We start from the raw sequence: 21,435 nt of genomic DNA, 5'->3' as shown, positions 1-21,435 counted from the left end.
CACTTGCCTGTAGGTAAACAGGTCTGCATGTCTGCAGGTGTTCATGCTGCTTTACGTGGTTTCCTGGCTGGCAACACTGTTGCTGGCCACAAGGGCATGCTTGTATTCATGTAAGCACTATGCATTGCATGCATATGGAATTAACACTGCTGCTCATTGCACAAACATGTAAACTCTGTAGGCTTCTCTCTAAGCCTACAAGGAATTTATTGAATCCCTGGACTTATCTAGCTAGCTAGCTAGTTAGCTATATATCTAGACACCTGTGACTACAAGAACTTGGATTGCTTCTTAAACCATCTGTGGACCTACAAAGCTGATATAAGCATTTTTTTGCACTTGCTCTAACTATCTCAGTGTTATTTAACACTTCTCTGCTGCATTTATTGATTTTGTTGAATGAATCACTGTTTTTCAGCATGCACTTGTAAAGAAACACCATCTGTTTGTTACTGTATTGTTCTTAGGTTGTTTTAACAGTATTCTGATATTTCCTAACCTCCTCTGATACTACAGAAGCTGTTCTAAGTTTGACAAACGTCTCCTTTGTTTGCTAATATATTTCTAAGTTTTGCAAAGTTTTTCCTGTGTCTGTAGAAGTCCTCCTACATTTCCACACCTTTTTTCTGTATTTGTGAACATTTCCCATGGTTTGTGAACTTATTTCCAGGAATTCCTGATATGGCAGGAGTTCTGCCTTTTGTTGTAAACCATTTGTTAATGCACGTGAGCTCAAAACCAGTTCATTTTACATTAAGATGGCTTTTCTGCACTCTGGTGGGAGCATAGGGCTGATTCAACCCATCTGAGTTAGAAACTGCTGGTGGAAGGTTTATTGTATGTTTATCTGATTGGCCTGAGAGCTTACCTGTGTAAAAGTCTTTCATCCTGCTGGTATAAAAGCCTTGCATTTATGTAGTGTGCATGCACGGTTACCCATGCATTGTATATAAGCAAACTTCTCCAGTTTGAAATCCTCTGTAGGAAATGCTCTCCATAGTCTCCCACTGTTTTTAGCTGCTTGAAGAACTGCCAGGTTCCAGAGAGGGAGCACCACTGCAGATCATCCTATAGTATACTACTTAACACTCTCTTAGACATTTAAGTGACCTTTCTCTACTCCTTCCCTTCTACTAAGGATCTGGTATAATGGATAGGTGCTTCCCTGTCATCTCTGCTTCTGGTCTTGTAGATATGGGCAACCTGAGGCAGTGTAGCAACTGCTTCATGTTCACTGACAACCATTTAATTTGAGAAAAGACAAAGTATGAGAGAGATATAGATACACAATGTCACTGGAGGCAAAGCTCTCACATGCACACACAAGAAATGCAACCAGGTTGTCAGCATTACACCCAAAACACTCACTACCAACACTAAGGAACAAACACATAGACCAACATATGTAATCCACCTAAACATCTAAGATCTCCTAAAAGCATCTCTCAGTGGCCCCATGCACAATCAAAAAAGACAGCACCTCACACAACACATAACTCTAAAAATCATAGTAGCCCTGCTTCCAAGCCCATAAGGCAACACACCAGACAGCCAAACATTCTAGTTATCAGGGATTCCATTATAAGACCTATATGTCCCCCTTACCAGACTAAACAGGAAAATATCACAGTGAGCTGTCTATCTGAAGTCAGGATCTGCCATATAATGCATGCACTTAGATCTTTAAATTACAAGTACCAACATGACACAGTCATAGTCCACATGGGCGTAAACAAACTAAGACATACCTCACTAAACTATATGAAGTGAGACATTATGGAGCTCTCTGAATATGTGTCCCAGGTGGATATGAATCTAGCCTTGAGTCGCATTCTACCTTCATCAATGATGATGCCACAGCACCAGCAAAAAATGAAAGACTTCAACTGCTTGTATTGTCAGGCTCTGGATTGCATTGTATAAGTGGAAATTCCTTAAGATTCCAAGAGCAGGATAAGTTATTTCTTACACTTATTTCACTGAACTGCACTTCTGAAATGATTATAATTGTGCTATACAGTTGATCTACTAAATTTTGCACTGTTATAAAGCTTTTTTTATTGTTTCACTGCATTTATGTACTGTTTTATACAGTTTTAACTTTACTTAACTGTAAACTGCTTTTTCATACTGAGAGTTGCATTATCTATTTGTGAGTGCTCTATCCAAGCTTTTCTGTGCATTTTTGTCTGTCTACAGTTAAAAGCATTCTCGAGTCTGCTCCTTGATCTGTTTAAAACTTTCATTTAGTGGCTACAGCTAGGAACTGTAATAGTGTGCATTACTATAATTGCATTTTTTATTTAAATTACTAAATTCTAAACTGCTTTTTCATACTGAGGCTTGTATTTTCTCTTTGTGGATGTTCTTTCTATGCTTTTAAAGTGAGGTTTCTGTGTTCTGCTCAGGTGGCATAATCTTGATAGAGGCCTGTTGTCTAGGCTGGTAGTTTTGTTTGAGTTTCCTGTGTTTCTGGCAGACATTTTCTGCTGATTGTCTTCATTATTATTGAGAGTAACAAGGCCTCCTGACCTTCTGTAGTACAAGTGATTGGGTAATAGCAGGGGCTGAGTAGTATTCTGATCTTCCAACTCTTCCATTCTTACTGCTATATAAACCCTGTGTCTTATAAAGGTTCTGCTTGTATTGTCAGGCTCTGGATTACATTGCATAAGTGGAAATTCCTTAAGATTCCAAGAGCAGGATAAGTTATTTCTTACACTTATTTCACTGAACTGCACTTCTAAAACGCTTATAATTGTGCTATACAGTTGATCTACTACATTTTGCACTGTTATAAAGCTTTTTTATTGTTTTATTACATTTATGTACTGTTTTATACTGTTTAACATTACTTAACTGTAAACTGCTTTTTCATACTGAGAAATGTATTTTCTGTTTGTGAGTGCTCTGTCCGAGCTTTTCTGTGCATTTTTGTCTTTTTACAGTTAAAAGCATTCTCGAGTCTGCTCCTTGATCTGTTTAAAACTTTCATTTAGTAGCTACAGCTAGGAACTGTAATTTTTCACACCCACCCTCCCTAGTGTTGTGTGTTCTTATACTTGGTGGCTTTACAGTTGCCCGTCTATACTGTATATTTGATCTGTGACACTCCTCCCAGTCTAGTGTCATTAGTTCACTCAATCTAATAGAGAACATTTGTGAAGGCCAACCCACTCAGATTCTTAACATTGAATTAACTTCTGTTCCAGCTTTCTCCATTTCCACTTTACTGGAAAAATAAATTCTAAGCTTGCTTCCCCCCTTTACTGTGGCAGGTCAGATACAGATTTGCTGTTTCCAGGACTGTTTGTGAGCTCCTAAGTCCCCCCCCACCCCACCACTTAACTGGGGTTAAACTATTTCTGGCACCATAATGTCTGTTCTTCAAAATTTCCCTTGCAACTAGCCAGCTTTTTAGTGTTAGCACTCATCTGTTTCTTTGATCTCAGCACTTATTCAGAACTCATTGTAAGCACTAAATAAGTTACAAATTACTACAGCACTTAACTTTCCTCACTTGTCTAGAGGAAAACAGTTTTTAGTACTTAATAAATAAGCACCTATTTAGGCATGTCTAAGGGTCAGCTCCCAGTGTTTTCTCTTGTCTACCTGATGAATCTGGGCATCATGGGACAATGCAGCAATTGCCTCATGTACACAGACACCCCTCTCCTCCTACCACCCAACACTACGACCTGTGAGAGATACACTTATATAGCAAAACTGGAAGCAAAGCTCTCTTCACCAAAGACTGGCCTAGACAGTCAAGAGGAGAAGGTAAACACTTGCACCACACCACACTCTTCACATAGTCCCTCAAAACCTACACCACCAAAACACACACACAGAAGCACAAAACACACACCTACATTCATGGAGGCTCTCAGTACAAATCTGCCCAAACAACAGAGACCTCCAAAGCAGAAATGCAAGTAACCTCCACCCCCCAACACAATCCAAATGACACATAGCCCACATACTCAGTGTGCCACTCAACTACAGCCCATAAGGCATAATGTACCCCAACACTCTAGTCATAGGTGACTCTATAGTCACACACATTGATGTTCCACTCACCAGGCTAAACAAGGAAAAAGTTACTGTCAGCCGCCTGTCAGGTGCCAGGATCTGCCACATAACACATGCACTCAGGTCACTCCACAACAAGTACAAATATGACTCTGTCATTGTCCATGTTGGTGTGAATGACCTGAGACGTACCTCCCTGGACTACATGAAAAGAGACATGGAGGAGCTCTCCGATCTTGTAGCCCAGGCTGGTATGACCCTAGCCCTGAATAGCATCCTGTCATCACCCAAAATGACACCACAGTACAAGGACAAAATAATTGACTTTAACAATTGGCTAAGCTTCTGGTGTCATTCTAAGGAATTCCAGTATCTGTCTGCCTGGGATGACATAATCGACAGACCATGCTGCTTTGCCAGAGATGGCCTGCAACTGTCACCCTTGGGATTCCTGATACTGGCAAAGGATCTTGCCACCCTATAGTGCCTTTTTTAGGCAAGGTTCAAATGACAAATTCACCACCGTAACAGGTACAAGCAAGCAAAATCTGAGGGTAATGCTACTCAATGCTAGAAGTCTAAACCTCAAAATGCACTCACTCAAGACACTCCTTAAAATGGAGAACATTGATATCTGTGCAGTGACAAAGACCTGGTTCAAAGCTCCAGAGAGCACCCCTGCATTACCAGGCTATAATTCATACCACACCTTTCGGCCACCAAACCCAGACTGAAACACTAAAGGTGGAGGCGTGTCCATATTCATTAAGGATACCCACACCTCCAAGCTAGTTGCTCACCATAATGCATCTGAGATTATCCAAGTTCAACTAACTCTGGGAAAAACCGCAATCCAGATTGTAGCTTGCTACAGACCCCCCAACATGCCCCAGGATTCCCACTCCTCTTTTCTTGATACACTGGAAAATATTAAGGTACAACCCAACACTCTAATAATGGGTGATTTCAACTACCTCACCATTAACTGGGAAAACTACTCATGTACCAACTTTTTTGCTCAATGTTTTCTGGAAATCATCAATTCTAATGCCTTGGATCAACTTATCCACACCCCCAACAGGGGCAGCAATATCCTAGACCTGGTCATCACCAACATGGGTGACCGGTGTTCCACACCAGAGGTCAGCTCCTCATTGGTCAGACCGACCACAAGCTAATCACCCTAGACATCCACATCCTGCTCCCACCGCCCATTAGGCAAACAACCGTAAAAATTTTCTCCAAAGCCAACTTTACACTTCTTAAGACAGAAGTGGCAAACTTCATGACACCCATGCAGATGGACAATAGAGGTACGACTGCTGTATCCTACACAAATGCACTTTATAAGAACTTACATGAGTGCATGGATCATGCTATCCCTAACAGAACCAAGATGTTATCCTCTAAAAAAGGAAGTCAATCTGGTGGTCTTCTTCCATAAACAAACTCTACAACAGAAGAAAGAAACTGTTGCAAAAAAGAGTAAAATCCCACGATTGGAGGAACTCCCTGACCAGCCTCAGTAAGAAGCTGAGATCCCTCATAAAATCCTCCAAAGCCAGTTATGAAAACAAAATTGCCACTGATTCTAAAGACAACCACAAAGCATTCTATAGCTATGTCAAAAATCTCAATGGCAACACTCAGATCTGCTCTGAGTTACAGCACAATGACACTAAATATACAGAACCAACTGATATTGCCAACATCCTGGCAGATAGGTTCAGTGCTAACCTTACCCCCCTCACACCCTAAAGGGCCCATCTTTATAGCGGAAGAATGTAAAGTTCCTATAATCACGGCTGCACAGGTAAAAACCTCACTCTCCCAAGCCAAGAACACAGCATCCATGGGACCTGACAACATCCCAGGCTGCCTTCTACATGAACTACAGAATGAACTGGCACCCCACCTAAGTACCATGTTCAATCATAGCCTCACCTCAGGCTTTGCGACCATTGAATTGGTGCACTGTGACAGTTCTCCCACCCCACAAAGGGGGGGCCAAAACAGACCCCGGGAACTACCGCCCCATTAGCCTGATGAGCCTCGTCTGCAAGGCCTTGGAACGTATCATCATGGAACTCATAAACAAAGACATTGGAGATCTCCAAACTCTGGACCCCACACAGTTTGGGTTTCTAAGAGGCAAATCATATCTCCTAAACCTGATAGACTTCTTTGAAGCAGTCACCAAAGCCATAGATGAGGGTAAGGTGGTTCACACAGCCTATCTAGATCTCAACAAGGAATTCAACACCATCCCCCACTCTGGAATTATAGATAAACTCACTAAACTAGGTATAAATCCCTATGTCACAAGATGGGTTGCCAACTGGCTTACTGACAGAACCCACACTGTGAAAGAAGCAGACTCCAAATCAGACTTCAGACCAGTGACAAGTGGAGTACCACAGGGTTCAGTCCTGGGTCCTCTCCTGTTTGGTATCTACTTCTTTGAAGTACAGGCTAACACAGAAGGTCTTTGGCTAACTAAATTCACAGATGACTGCAAACTAGGAGCCATAATCAAAACTCCTAATGATGTGGACATCCTACAAAAGGCCCTCACTGAGACAGATGCCTGGTGTCAAAGACATGGTCTCAAGCTCAATGCCAAAAAGTGCATTGTCACCCCCTTTGGTAAAAACTCTGTACCCATGAACTACCACATAGGTGGTAGTCTACTTAACACTGAAAGTGTGATAAGAGACCTTGGGACACAGGTGGACAGTAGTATCTCCTTTGATAATCACATCGCCACAGTGGTCAGGAAATCCTTCTACGTGGCACACCTCATCACAAAAGGTTTCTCATCCAGAAAAAAAGAGGTCATTGTTCCTCTCTACTCATCACTCATTAGACCCATTATAGAGTACAATGCCCCTTTTGGTATGTACCTCACAAGACATCTACAACAACTGGAAAGGCTGCAAAAATACCTCACAAAGAGGATTACTGGCCTCAAACAGATGCCTTTACGCAGACCGTCTCAAAAAACTCTAGCTTTACTCCTTCGCATATTGCCTACTCAGAGGCGATCTCTGCCTAACATACAAAGCTATGTCAAACCCAGAGCTGTTGGACATGCTCCACTTAAAGAAATCCCAATCCCTCCGAGGTACACGCTCTAGGGACCTAAACCTTGTCACCACAATAAACAGAATATGCTGGAGGGATAGATTCCTATCCCAGAGACTTCCCATACTCTGGAACAGACTACCTATATATGTCAAACAGAGCTCCCCATTAGCACTCTTCAAGAAAAAATTTGATGATTGGATGGGTAATAGGAAATTCACCCCAGGGATCACTTCTGTGGTTCTGCTTGACAGGGGCACAGGAAAATAATTTTCTTGGGGGGCAAAAGCCAGGGTACCTTTTTGGCTAGGCTTGTATAGGTCCTAGGGCCAGTAGCCTAGTACCTACCTATGAACCTACCTATGAACCTATGAATTGGCTTAGTTTCTGGTGTCCCAATAAGAGGATACAATATCTGTCAACCTGGGGAGACATGATCAACAAACTGCAATGCTTTCTCAGAAAAATCCACTGGAAGGTAGAGAAAGGAGCAGAAAGAAAACAAACTCACAAAAATGCAAAAAGAAAATGAGCTACGATACTTTGCCAGAGATAGTTTGCACTTGTCCCCACTTGGCTTCCAGATACTTTCAAAAACTTTAGGGAGAATTCACTACAGCCTGCACAATTCTTTTTCTGTATATGCATTGTGGTGTGATGCGTACATGAGCGCAAACATTTTTAGATTCAGTAAGCTCTGCTTAATGGTCCGCATGCACGTGCAAACAGGGAAAATCCTGAGGAATGCAAATTACCTCATAAGTAGGTACATTTTATGCAAATGAGGCAGGCTGAGGAATCCAACAAGCAGAAAGGCATCAGTGTAGACTCCATGTAAGTGTCCATAGTGTATGCAGAATTTTTCCATGTACAGGAGTCTACACAGACAGAAGGGATATAAAATTCCACAAATATGGACATACCTCCCTTGAAAATTTATACCACATACTGATATGTGCAAAACTAATATTGTGGATGTCAGAAAGAGGAAGAGATTAAAGTTAAACTAATAATATATTTTTTAATGATTTTGGCATGTTTGCTCTTTGCGCTGTAGTGTGCAAACATGCTTAATTGAAAAATAAAAAAAGAGGGAAAAATAGCATTTTATAATATTTGTCAGAAATATATTATAGGACATTGCATCAGGTCCATACAATGGTGCATTGGCACTGTTAACATGTTCATATGGCTATGAACCGTGTAGTTTCCTGACAGTCAGCATGGATATGTATGCAAGTGAGGTAGATGTCTTGAATAGCAAAAAGGAGTAAGCAAGTCCGCACATTCACTTCATGTAGATTCCCGCACAATGTTGATATTACCAGTGGATGTAGATGCCAGCAGGTGGTGTGTCCTGTTACTTTTAGGATTTTTTAAATTCCTGGTGCGTGTGTTTGCTCTGTGTGCCACATAGTTGAGTGTGCTCATGCAGGAAGACCACCCAGTTACAGTGATGATGTAGGCAGCAAGTAATTAAAACTGGATATATTCAGTTATTGATTTTGAGTTTTGTATAAGTTGTTGTGCCCTAAGGTAGGGCTATTAAATGATGTTAATTATAATCTAGGCAGGTGAAATGCATAATAATTAGCCAATCACACATGGTGAATCTACAGCAGACCTGTATAAAGTATGCATACACCCTACATTCTGATTTTCCCCCAATACTCTGGACCACTGGAGTACAGACTTGGTAATTTTAACTGAGATAATGCTAGCAGTTGCTGCAGATCTGATACATCTGTATGTGCTAGATGCTGAAATCAATGCTGCTGGTGCTGCTGACAATAGGCCTAGGTTGAGAAGTAGAAGAGTGTTTAGGCCCAGGGTAAACTTCCAGGAATTGCATGAGCTGGAGATTGTAGAGCACCATGGGGTGGACAGGAACATATTACAAGAACTCACTGAGCTTTGCTGCCCTCAAATCAGAGCCAGAGCCAACAGGGGGAACCCTTCCCAGTGGAAACAAAGGTATGTGTAGCCCTTAGTATACTAACTACAGCTACTTTTCAAAGACCAACTGTGGACATGATGAGGGTGTCACAGGCATCTGCAACCAAGATGCTCCACCAGTTCCTGGATGTTATGCTACCACATACCAGTGAGCACATATCTTTTCCCCTCTCCCTTGAGGCAAGAGCCAGCAATATGCAACAGTTTTACTGTGTAGCACACTACCCTGAAGTACTGGGTACTATAGATTGCACTCATGTACACATCAAGGCACCACCTAGTGAGTAGGGTAGAATCTACTTCAACCACAAGGGGTATCACTTCATCAACTGCCAGGTCATGTGCAATGCCCAGGGGATTATCCTGAATGTGTGTGCTGGCAGCCCTGGCAGTTATCACAACTCTCATATCGGGCACACATCACAGCTCTACCAAATGTTTGCTAGGGGCGACATCCCACATGGCCATTTACTGGAGGATGCCGGCTACACCTTGGCACCATGGATGATGACACCCATCAAAAATGCACACACACCCACAGAAGAATCCCATAATGAGGCACACACACAAATTAGAAACATCAAAGAGCATGTGTTTGAGCTTCTGAAGCATGGTTCCAGTGCCTAGATATATCTGCTGGAGCCCTGCAGCATTCTCTAGCCACATGTGAACATATATTCACAGTATGTGCTATGCTACATAATCTGATCCTGTGGAAACAGCTGAAGTGAGATCAGCAAAGGGAAGGGATACACAGCCCTCAATCAGTGCCTAGGTCACCACAGCCACAGTCACAGGAGGACTCGGAGGAGGAACTCCCTACTGATGCCCCTGAAGGTAGATGTAGGTGTGCTCAGCATGCCCTAGCTTTTGCTAAGAGACAATGCATAGCACATTCACTGGCAACCTAGGGACCTAGGGACTGACACCTTACTCTTTCTCACATACAGAAATTAAAATTGATGCCAGACAACCCACACATCCAGTACCTATCCATGTATTGGTTGTGTACTGTTTGCATCTGACAGAGTCAGCCCTGAACTACAGATGTGTCACCTGCTGTCACCTGCTGCATTTGCAAGGTAAGTCCATAACCTACATAGTACTCATAAGGATTATTATGATATGGCATTGTATGTATCGAGCTGGTACATTATGCAAGTAAATAAAGTGGGCTACTTAGACAGAAATAACATCCACATGGGACTATAGATACCCATTCCACTATCATGTTTCCATTACTACTCACTAGGCCTCATGCGTGGAATACTCATGCAGTCCTACTGCAACAGATTACTGGTACAACAGTCAATGGAGGTGTTAAACAGTGGAGTTACAGTATAGTCAGACTATTATGCATCCCAGCAGAACATGTGGAGTTGTTCTCCCACCCCCAACATAGCAGTGTTCCGTTGTAACTACTGCAACAGTACCTCATCCAATAGCAGATTTAAGCTTTGGCACAGGGGCACGCGCCCCCTCCTTTTTGCTAGAACACGTGCCGTACAGTATAGTGCCAAAAAAGCTTTTCTAACTGTTATATTTTGAAATCTGAAAATGTACCACCAAATCGGTACACAGTTGAAGGGGTATTCCTCTTACTGTTTCTAATTTAGTGATATCTTTTCAATCCATTTTAGTTAGAGAAGCTGTTTTTTATGCCTTTAGCATCAGAAGTCACTATGGGAGATATAACCAGGAGAGCCGCTCAGGATTTTAGATCGATCAGTTGATATGCTCATTCTAAGATCCTGATTGGCTCCTACAGTTGTGTTGCCATCATGACTGACAGTTTAGTTGAGGTTAGAGGAATTCGTGGGAGGAAAAAAAACTGTCTGTGAACATGTGACAAACGTGCATAGGTAGACTTCCAAACCTGAGAGAGGGAGAGAGCAACATGCTGAGAGGTTTTCTAGAGGTTATGGGGAAATAGTTAAAGTTAATTAAAAAAAAAAAAAAAAAAAAAACAGGTGAGATGTAATTATTTCCTTCGGGTGAATACATGCAGCCAGTAGCATAGAAGGGGGAAGGGAGGGTAAGAGAGACAATCACCCAGGCACTAGCATGAAAAGGAAGCAATTGACAAAAATTAAATAAATAACAAAAGTGTGTATATATATATATATATATATATATATATATATATATATATATATATATATATATATATATATATATATATATATATATATATATATATATATATATATATATATATATATATATATATATATATATATATATATATATATATATATATATATATATATATATATATATATAAAAAACAAAATGTTTGATTTTCTCTTAGAAAGATGTAAAGTTTTAGGTTGATCCATGCTTTGGCTACTTCCCGCCTCCTTTATACTTTACCTTGTGTGGCCATTTGCCAGAGACATCGGTTGGCATATGCACTGTGGCATTCCGGTATAAGATATGTGAATGAGATAGCAACAGAGCAAGCACAGGGACCCAGGGGAAGCCATCCTAGTCAAAATAAAATGATTACACATTGTGCAAAAACACTAATTTAAGATAGGTAGCTTATCAAGTGTTTTTTGTTTCACAGTTGTTATATCCCAGTATCTATCAACTGTTCGGTATTTCCGGGACAAACATTAATTTGGTGTTAAAATAACAGGGTGACAAAATTTTCTATTATACAACGACCCCCCCATTAATATTCAAAAAATTTGCACGCTGATTGGTCAGAGTGCACGTTGTAAATCAGAGTTATAGTAATGGAAAAAGGTCCGGTCAACCAGACTTTTTCCATTACTATAACTCTTGTTTTTTTTTTTTTTTTTTACAGCAAAGGAGAACGCAAGATCTCCATTGCTTCACACTGTCTCACTGTGTTAAACTCATTTAACATAGCGAGACAGCATTAAAAAAATGCAACGGACATTCTTCTTTGCTTTTTTTAATGCTGTCTCGCTATGTTAAACGAGTTTAACTCAGCGATATAGTTTGTAAAAAGCAACGGAGATCTTGCTTTCTCCGTTGCTTTTTACAAACTGTTTCACTATGTTAAATGGGTTTAACATTGCGAGACAGCTTTAAAAAAAGCAACGGCTCCATTGCTTTTTTTAAAGCTGTCTCGCTATGTTAAACCCATTTAACATAGCGAAACAGTTTCTTTTTACAAACTGTTTTGCTATGTTAAATGGGTTTAACATAGCGAGACAGCTTTAAAAAAGCAACGGCTGCTTTTTTTAAAGCTGTCTCGCTATGTTAAACCCATTTAACATAGCGAAACAGTTTGTAAAAAGCAACAGAGATCTTGCTTTCTCCATTGCTTTTGTCCACAGCTCTGATGTACTGCGTAGGCATATGCATGCGCAGTACATCAGAACTGCCGCAGAATACCAGACAGCTGCGGAATGGCAGCAAGGAGGCATTATACAATGCCATCATTTAAGAAAATTTTTTTTTTTTCTTAAATAATGTCATTGCATAATAGCAATAACCCACTTCTGGGTGTGGGTAATGCTGGATTTACCCACGGTTGGCTTTGTTTGGTCCCTCGGGCTTCGCCCTCGTGACCAAACTACACCAACCGTGGGTAAATCCAGCATTACCCACACCCAGGTGTGGGTTATTGCTATAGTAGCTCCTTTAAAACATAATCTGTTTACAGAATTACCTCATAGCAACAACACTCCACACGCATAGGCGTGCAGGCGCATGGGTGCAATGTCAAATGCAATGATATCGCTGGAGCCGTGCTCGCCAATAATACAAGATTGTGAGGCGGGCAAGGGAATGAGCATTATTTTGAGTAAGGAAAAAAGGGAGTAAAAGAAGTATTTATCACATGTCCAGCTGTCCGATTTCAAACTTGGTTGGTTTAGAAAATTGACAGTGTCCTTGAATCCCATAAAAATGAATTTACAGAACTTAAACTGCAGTTAAGTAAGTCCAGTAGGGATTAATGGATGTGACTGCAATGGAAAGCTATAATCTCATTTGCTGCAGACTTTAGTCTCCTGCCATTTGAATTTTTTGTGTGTGCCCTTGTCTCACAGCAACCATTTTATAAATTTCAGTTTCCTTAATTGCATGCTGATAAGCCTTATTGGTTTATCTGACTGTATTGGGCAGATAGATTTTCCAACTTATTGCTTATATTGTGGAAACATTGTACTCTACTGTCTGTTTTCTAGCATCATTAGTCCCTGAGCTGTACTCCTTTATCCATCTTTACTGTAACAAATATTAATTTTTACTTGCTGTGTGCTTACAGCTAAGTATAAGATTTATTGGTTTCTCCTTCATTTGTCATTTGATTTCTGTCACATTTAGACCAAACGACAAAGAAAAGCTTTTTGTCTGCATATATAGCCTTCATTTTATTATTACAATGGATTTGTTGAAGCCATCAGCTTTTCCCAGTCCAAATTATATTTACTGGATATTCTTTAGGTTATTATCTGATCTTCTATTAATAAATAAACATTACTGTTTTACTTGACCTTCATCCTCAGATTTCTAACTTCTGTTGCTTAGACTAACATTTCTGTTAGCTCTCCGCAATCTACACAGCTACTGTTGTATTCAGTTTTATAACTAGATTTTATTACCGCTGTTGTACATCTTCTCATTCTTTTCACCGTTAAAGATTATATAGAGGATTATCAGCAGGTTGCAACCATAACCAGAGTATGTGTTCAAGACATGAATGCCAAGAAATTCACCTTCACAGTGAAGCTTGAAAGGTGAACCTTGGCATCCAAGTCGAGGACATATAACTAAGGATTATGATCATAAAACCGATCATAGTTCTTTGTAATACACAGAGCTTTATCTGTTACGTGTACTACTAGTTATAGGGGGGAAAAAGGTAAATGTTTTGCCATCTTTCAAAGCCGTAAAGCAGCTATAAGTGCTGTCAGAAAGACAGTGTAACTCGTCTCTTATGTTTGCCTTCACTTACCTTCCATGTCTCTCAACTGTCTAGATTTTCGCAGAATGTTCCAATTTTTTTGCCTCATATATTTGGTCTGTTCCTCATAAAATCTGTCATTTTCTGACAAATCACTGAGGACTAAGTCACTAAATAATGACATATATTTGAGTTTTAAACTTCATATCCTTTAGAAAATGCAGGCTAACATATATCTTTTTCTTATAGGAACTTTCTAAGTTTATAATGAAGAACACATTACCAGCAAAAACAGCAGGCAGAATCAAATCTATTTTATTCTGCCACTGTCGTTTGTTGGTCAGTACTGGTGCCATGTTTTCTACCTACAGTGAGACCCAATCTTAAAAAGGTAAGAAGGGGGGAGCTTAACAGTTGTTAAGATTGGATCTCATGCTATAGTGGTGATTACCTGATAGTCTTTTTCCTAATATAAGAGTGCAATCTCTGCTCTCCTTGCAGTACATTGTTGTTATGGTTGCTGTTACTGATTTGTCTGTTGACAAAATGAACTTCACTGCAGTCCCATAAATTGCCTGTGAATGGTACGTCTATGACAAAAGTCATCTGTTCTTTCCTTTCTATACCCATTTGTGTCTCAGTAGAGTCCCCGTGAGGCTTATAAAGACTGTCAGAGAACAATAGTTCCTAGGAGGCACAGGGTCAGGTACAGCATAGGCATAACTGTTTTAGACTTTTCAAAATTAACTATATTTAGCATTTTCATTCTGGGATAGATTGAACATCATTAAAATTAGCATTTTAAATAAAATGCTATTCTCTCCCTACATGTTTCTCTGTGGCTTGGTCCTGACTACTGTAAGACACAAAAAGGCCATATTCATATGTGGGGGGGGGGGGTCTTCAGATATTTCTATGATTACAGTTAAGATCTGTCTTTTACTTTTAAATTGCTGAAACAATGAACTTCCCTCCCTGGGATTCAATAACCTCGACACTAAGTGTACATCACTCTGAGTGAACAGACAACACAGACATAACTCACATCTTCTTCCTCCTAAGTTTAGTTTTCCTACTGATATTCTTACAGCTTTAAATATTGACAAGGATTCATAAAAGTTACCACATAGTGTAGACTATACGTACACTTGGTGTAATCTGAGTGACTAGAAAGCATAAAAAATGTGATAAGAATGTTCTTATACATACTTACTGTAGGTTTTATTGAATCTGCCCCCCGTCTATTGCAGCTTGATGTGCAAAGTCGTTATACAATGTTAAAACCGCTTTTGTGTAGCTTGCTTTTTCAATTCACATCACTTCTGAATTAAGGTAGGCAGGGAAACTGTTTATTGTACTGCAATTTGTGTGGACTGGTTAGCTAATGTCTTAGTGTCAGATTTCTTACATATTTTCTGGATATTTAGATGGTGACAGTTTGGGCATTCGTGTTTGATAGAAGATAGGATCTGGCAGTAGATTGGGAAAAGTTAAAATATATGAGGTAGGAATTTGGTTTTGAGGGTGAAAGAAAGTTTCATATACATGGGCTGAAGACATTTTCAACTTAGGTGGCCAATTAATTGGGAGCTTTTGCAGTATCTTATTTACTGCACAACTGTTTAGTCCTGATTTGATTTGTATATTTATGATCAAAGAAGTGGAGAAGATTAGAACTGAGAGAAGAAAAGTTGGCAGCGGATAAGTTAACAGCAGAATGTTCTGGTTATTGGTTAGTCAAAACAGTAGAAGGTATGCACAGCTGTTACCTGTAAGATTTTGTGATTTTTTTTCCCCCAGAGTATTTGAGAACAGATCAAACTTTCATCCTGTTTAAGCTATAATTTAGAGATTTAGACACATATTGTGGCTTTAATATCTGAAGTAGAGTATAAATGAGAATGAAATCCAGCATACAATAGTGCATGGAAAGCTCATTCAAAAAATGTTGTCAAATAGTACAGAGTGACAGTACTGTACTTTATGAAGTTCTTGTGATGAAAGGAGGTACTGCCAGCACAGCTAGCTGGAATTTTGTAAATAATTATATGTCATTTGTGAATATCAAACTGATTTATGCAAGATGCTTATCTTACAAATGTATTAGAACTATAGGTCATACAAGCTGCTGGTGCTACAAATTTATTAGAACTGTATGTCGTGTGTGTATCAAACTGATTTGTACAGCCGTTTGTGCTGGAAAGGTATTTGTAAAGTGCTTGTGTTTGAAATGTCACCACAGTGTGCCTTACTGGAGTGAACACAAATGTATATGCACTATTGTAACTGTTTAAATGTATATGTTTTAACAGAGGAAACTGGAGGTTTAACTTCAGTCCAGCAAACTTTAGAAAAATATCTGAAATTAAAATCATTTTATAGGCTAGGCCATAAAGATGCTATCTAACTTCCCTAGCTGTCAAAGGGTGCTAAGGGCCATTTGAGCAGTTACCTGCTGTGATTGACAGCTCACAGCAGGATACTTGACTCATGTACTGTTTCCTTGTTCTAGCCTTCACTTTCTGTAGGGGAAGGACTAGGGAGCTGTGACATCACAGCATGGGTGGGTTTGTAGGATAGTGATAGTGATGTCAGTTAGGGGAGGGAATAGGTCAGAAAACTACATGTATTCAGTGGCCTTGATGACATCAATGAATTGGAGACTGCAACAAGTTTTCCTGGGAGGGATAAAAGTTTTTTTGAAAGTGAAACCACCACAGTAGAGTAAGGTACTGTTCTAGCAGAGAAAAATAGTCAGTTTAAAATATTTTAAATGCTGTATTGTTGTTTATTCATAAAAGGGACAGTAAACAGGAAGTAAAAGGACTGAGACGTTGAGCATTTAATAATAGAATCCCATTGCTGTCCTTTAAGGTGAGCTATCCACAGCCCCCCCAATCCATGGTGTTCTACCCCCCATAGCCTACTTTGCATACTGTGCCCCCCCTTCTGCAAATTCCTGAATCGGCCACTGCTCATCAATGGTATATCAGCATTCCAGGCAGTCTTAGGACAGTAACATAGAAAGTGATCATACATTGCATGTCTTACTTAAAGCAGGAATGACAATGTACATATTTATGTAGGTAATTGTGTGATGAATGCAGGGGCGGCTCGTGCTATTGGACTGCCAGACTGCAGCCCTCCCTCCCAGAAAAAACAAAAGAAAAAAATCTGAAAAACGGAAAAAAAAATCATGAGTCCCGACTCCTCTGCGCAGACACATTAGAGAACTCAGACTGCCTTTATCAGCAGTCCGGATACAGACAAAGAGGTACCCAGCAATCATTGCTGTAGTGATACCCAGGAATCTGTGTGGTGACGACCGCACAGAACAGAGGAGCTCCGGACTGCTTCAGCCAGAACCAATGAGGACTGAGGGTGAGCTGTTCTCGCAGGACTTTCACTGCTGCGCAGGCTTCATTTGTGGATTACTGCTGGACAAAGGCTTCAGGGAGGTGTTTGGTCACTGGCTGGATGGTGGGCTTTGTTCATGAAACGGGTAGGACATGTTTTACAGGAGGTAGGTGAAGGCTTCATGACATGAATTATCCTGCTGGACGTGTGTGTGTGTGTGTGTGTGTGTGTGTGTGTGTGTGTGTGTGTGTGTGTGTGTGTGTGTGTGTGTGTGTGTGTGTGTGTGTGTGTGTTTGTGTGTGCAATGCCACAGTTGATATATACTGGTGGCTAGAGATAACAAATGGTGGTGGGTAGAGATACTCAGGCTTGAACCCTGTACCTTGGATGCAGGTGGCAAGGACCTGAATTCCCTATCCACCACCATTTCTAAAAAAATTTGCAGATTTTTGCTTCATATTTGTTCTGTTCCTCATAAAATCTGTGGTTTCTGTATCTACATTTTTCCTTGCAAAGTCTGTAGTGCAGTGGTGCACTGGTAGTATTGCTGCCTAACAGCTACAGGTTCTCTGGTTTGATTCTTGGCTTGGGTGCCTTCTGTGTGGTGTCTGCATGTCCTCCCATCTTGCAAAGATGTGTCTGGCATTTCTCCCTGCTCTGCTGAAAATTGCCTTTTGTTCCAAATCAGACTAGTTTCCTGGTTAAATGTTTAAAAATAACAGGCATTTGAATTTCAGACTTCATATTCTTCAGAAAGTACATGGTAACACAAAACTGTTTATTCTAACAGTTGTCTAAGTTTATAACATGGATATTTGAAATTTGTCCCTATTTTTGGGACTGTATGCCCCCATTATTGGCTTCGTCCAGATATTTTGTGCTAAGGTCGAGCGTTATCTATGGTGAGAACTGAATTCATTGAATGTTTGGGGGCTGTATCCCCCCCCCCATTACTGGCTTTGTCCACATGTTTTTTTGCTAAGAGGTTGAGAGCTATGGTGAGAACTGAATTCACTGAATATGTTTGGGGGCTGTATTCCCCCATTATTGGCTTTGTTCAGGTGTTTTGTGCAAAGAGGTTGACAGCTATGGTGAGAACTGAATTCACTAAATGGTAGCCATTTAAGTTCATCTTCCTCTCTTTCACAAAACAGCTGATTTGGCATAGTGGTATGTTTCTCTGATTGCTTTGCACAGGGTCTCCTGGGTTAAAGACGTGGCAGTGAAATGTATGGTGGTAACACAGCATTTTATTCTAGCAACTTTCCAACATTATACAAGCAATGTTTAAAATGTGTCCCTGGTTTTTGGGCTTTTGCCCCCCCCCCAATAAATTTCGGCTTTTTCCAGATTTTTTGTGCTGCAAAGTTCAGAGTTACAACTGCGTGTCGAGTAGATTTTACAAGGAGCTGAGAGCTGCAGGGGAACAAAACTTTAGTGCTGCTTATTCTGAGCCTGCTTGCATTGTTAATATTACAACAGGTAGTGTACTTGCTTTTGATGCAGAAGGCTGTGGGTTCTACTCTCACAGTAGATAGATGCATTGCTGATATTGTACTGTGTTGTAAAGTGGGTGGATGCTGCAGTCCTTTTTGGCAAAGATGCCTAGAGTAGTAACTATGAACCTGTTATCAGTTTGCCATACAGTCCCTATTGCTATATTATTAGCTTATCATTTTTTTAATGCATGCAACATAGGCAATTTATTCCTCAAGGGCAACAGGCACTTTATTTGTAGATGAATAAACAATGACATATAAAGTTGTTTGCTAGCAGCAACCTCTTCATTGTTACAGATTTCTTTAATGTGGAATTATTTAGATGACTTTTACTACTTCAGAGATTGTGCATATTTACTGATACTGGTGGACTGTAGAAGGATGAGTACACTTTTCTGATGGAAATGTTCTGAATTGGGTAGTTTTGTCATTGGTGCATGCATTTTATTTCATTGTTTACTGGAAAAATGTTCAAAACAATAAATTTAAAATGTCGTCTAACAACTGTACTGTATTGTACAAGGAATATAATTTAGTACAATCAGGAAGGTGTATCAAAGAGCACATGTATGTTTCATGTGCAAGGGGCCTATGATTTGAAAACAGCCCAAAGTTAATCTTTATCTGCCACTGGCAAAATGTATTTTCTTTGAATGTGGGTTTCAATGCTGTTTCATTGAATGTGAGTTTCAAGGGCAGAGAAGTTTTAATGCTAAGCCTGTTTTCATTGTGAGACTGCACTGCTTTGTTTAGCAGATGTCTTAGTGTTTGTGTTGTAAAATGCAAAATAAAACTTTCAAATGAAATCCAAATCATCATAGAAGTAAACCAGTATGCACATTAGTGTTTATGGTAAATGGAGTGAAATAGACAAGTAATGGATCACTGGAATGGCTGCAGGGGGGAGGGCTCCATTTGACCATGATTTTGTGAGGGGGAAGGGCGGCAAACTCAAAGACAGCCCCAGCTGAACTATACCTCCCAACTGTCCATATTTTCACAGAATGAATAGATTTTTGCTTCTTATTTTTGGTTTGTTCCTCATAAAATGTGTGGTTTTCTGGAAAATCATTTAGGAATCAAGTCACTAAATAATGACACACTGAGTTTCAGACTTCATAACCTACATAAAAATGCATGCTAAAGTAAGACCTGTTGTTCTATCAACTGTCTCAGTTTATACAAGAGCAATTTTTAGTACTGTTTATATGTTCCCCCAATATATTTGGCCTTGTCCAGATTTATTACATTAACAGGTTGAGAGGTACATGCAAATAAATTGCTTTATAGAATTAGGCATAGCCAAACCTCTTAACTGTCCCCGAATTTGGCTCAAAATGTTGCTCTTCCCCTAATAATCCCTCCGTTAAATAGCAATTTTGGAAGAAAACATGGAGGGTTTACAATTAAGAAATAACTGTAATAATCAGAGTTATAGATTACTTTTATTTCAGAAATGCATGTAGATTCTTTTATTTTGTCAGCTGCTCAAGTTACCAGTACTAATATTAAAAAGTGTCCCTTCTTTAACAGGTTCCCAGCTGTATTGTGTGGCTATATTATATTTTTTCATCACATTTTTGGACCATTTTTCATAAAATTGTGTTTCTTTTTTGGCAAATTAGTGGTAAATCATTAAAGACTGAAGTTAGAAAATAATGACAGACATTTGAGTTTCAAATTTCATATCCTTCAGAAAATTCATACGAATGCAAGACCTACTCTACTCTTCTATTATCTTTCTAAGTTTATAAGAGCAATATTTAAAAATTGTCCTTATTTTTGGGCATTTGTCCCACTTCTATGTATGGCTTTGTCCAGATTTCTTGCTCAGAGGTTGAGGGGTATGACAAATGTGTCAGGGCCATCACATTCAGCCAGAGACATTTCAAATTGTGACATACTTGTTGCACCCCACTCCCCCATGTAGTGACTCAATGTGTCCAAGCAAGGCAAGGAGCAGTTATGCAGTGTAAATGTGCAGGGTATCCCCCCATCCAAGGTAGACACAAGTACTACAGTGGCTTTTCATCTGTTCTTGATTTTGCAGAATGGTCTGGTTTCTGTCATATTTTTGTACTGTTGATTTATGCTTATTACTTAGAAAGTGCCTGTTGCTCTGTGTTTAAGTAGCAATGTTTTAATGACCATCAGGTAAGCTTGTCTGAGATCATAAGATGCAAGTAAGCTTTAATAAGCATACTGTTGAAGAATTGCCAACATTGAAAGCCTTTCTGTTGCCATGCAGAGAATACTTAACTAGATAATGTATAAGCGTTGGGTAATGAAATGCATATGACAGTATTTGTAATAAAGGACAGGATTACATTATTTTAAGAAGCTCATTACACTTGTTGGAGACTTCCAGTGATCTCTGAGGGGTTTACCCATAAACTAAACAGAATGCCATTCATGTGTGGTCCATAACCTGTACAGTAATCCTTTAAGCAATGTATCTTGAGCTTGTTTCTTGTTTGCTTTTCATTTTTTACTTTGATCATGTTTTCCCCATGAAACAAGTAGATAGTTTTCAGGCAGCAGGTCTTTTTTGGGTAAGAAACATTTTTACAAGTGGGGGCATCACAGAGATTGCTACTTTCAGCATGTTACTTGGTACTTTAA

Source organism: Protopterus annectens, chromosome 4.part1, assembly GCF_019279795.1.
Source record: "Protopterus annectens isolate FY-2018-M chromosome 4.part1, PAN1.0, whole genome shotgun sequence".
In the NCBI taxonomy this organism is placed as follows: domain Eukaryota; kingdom Metazoa; phylum Chordata; order Ceratodontiformes; family Protopteridae; genus Protopterus; species Protopterus annectens.
The sequence above is the reverse complement of the archived record's forward strand: the minus strand, read 5'-3'. Positions refer to the sequence as shown.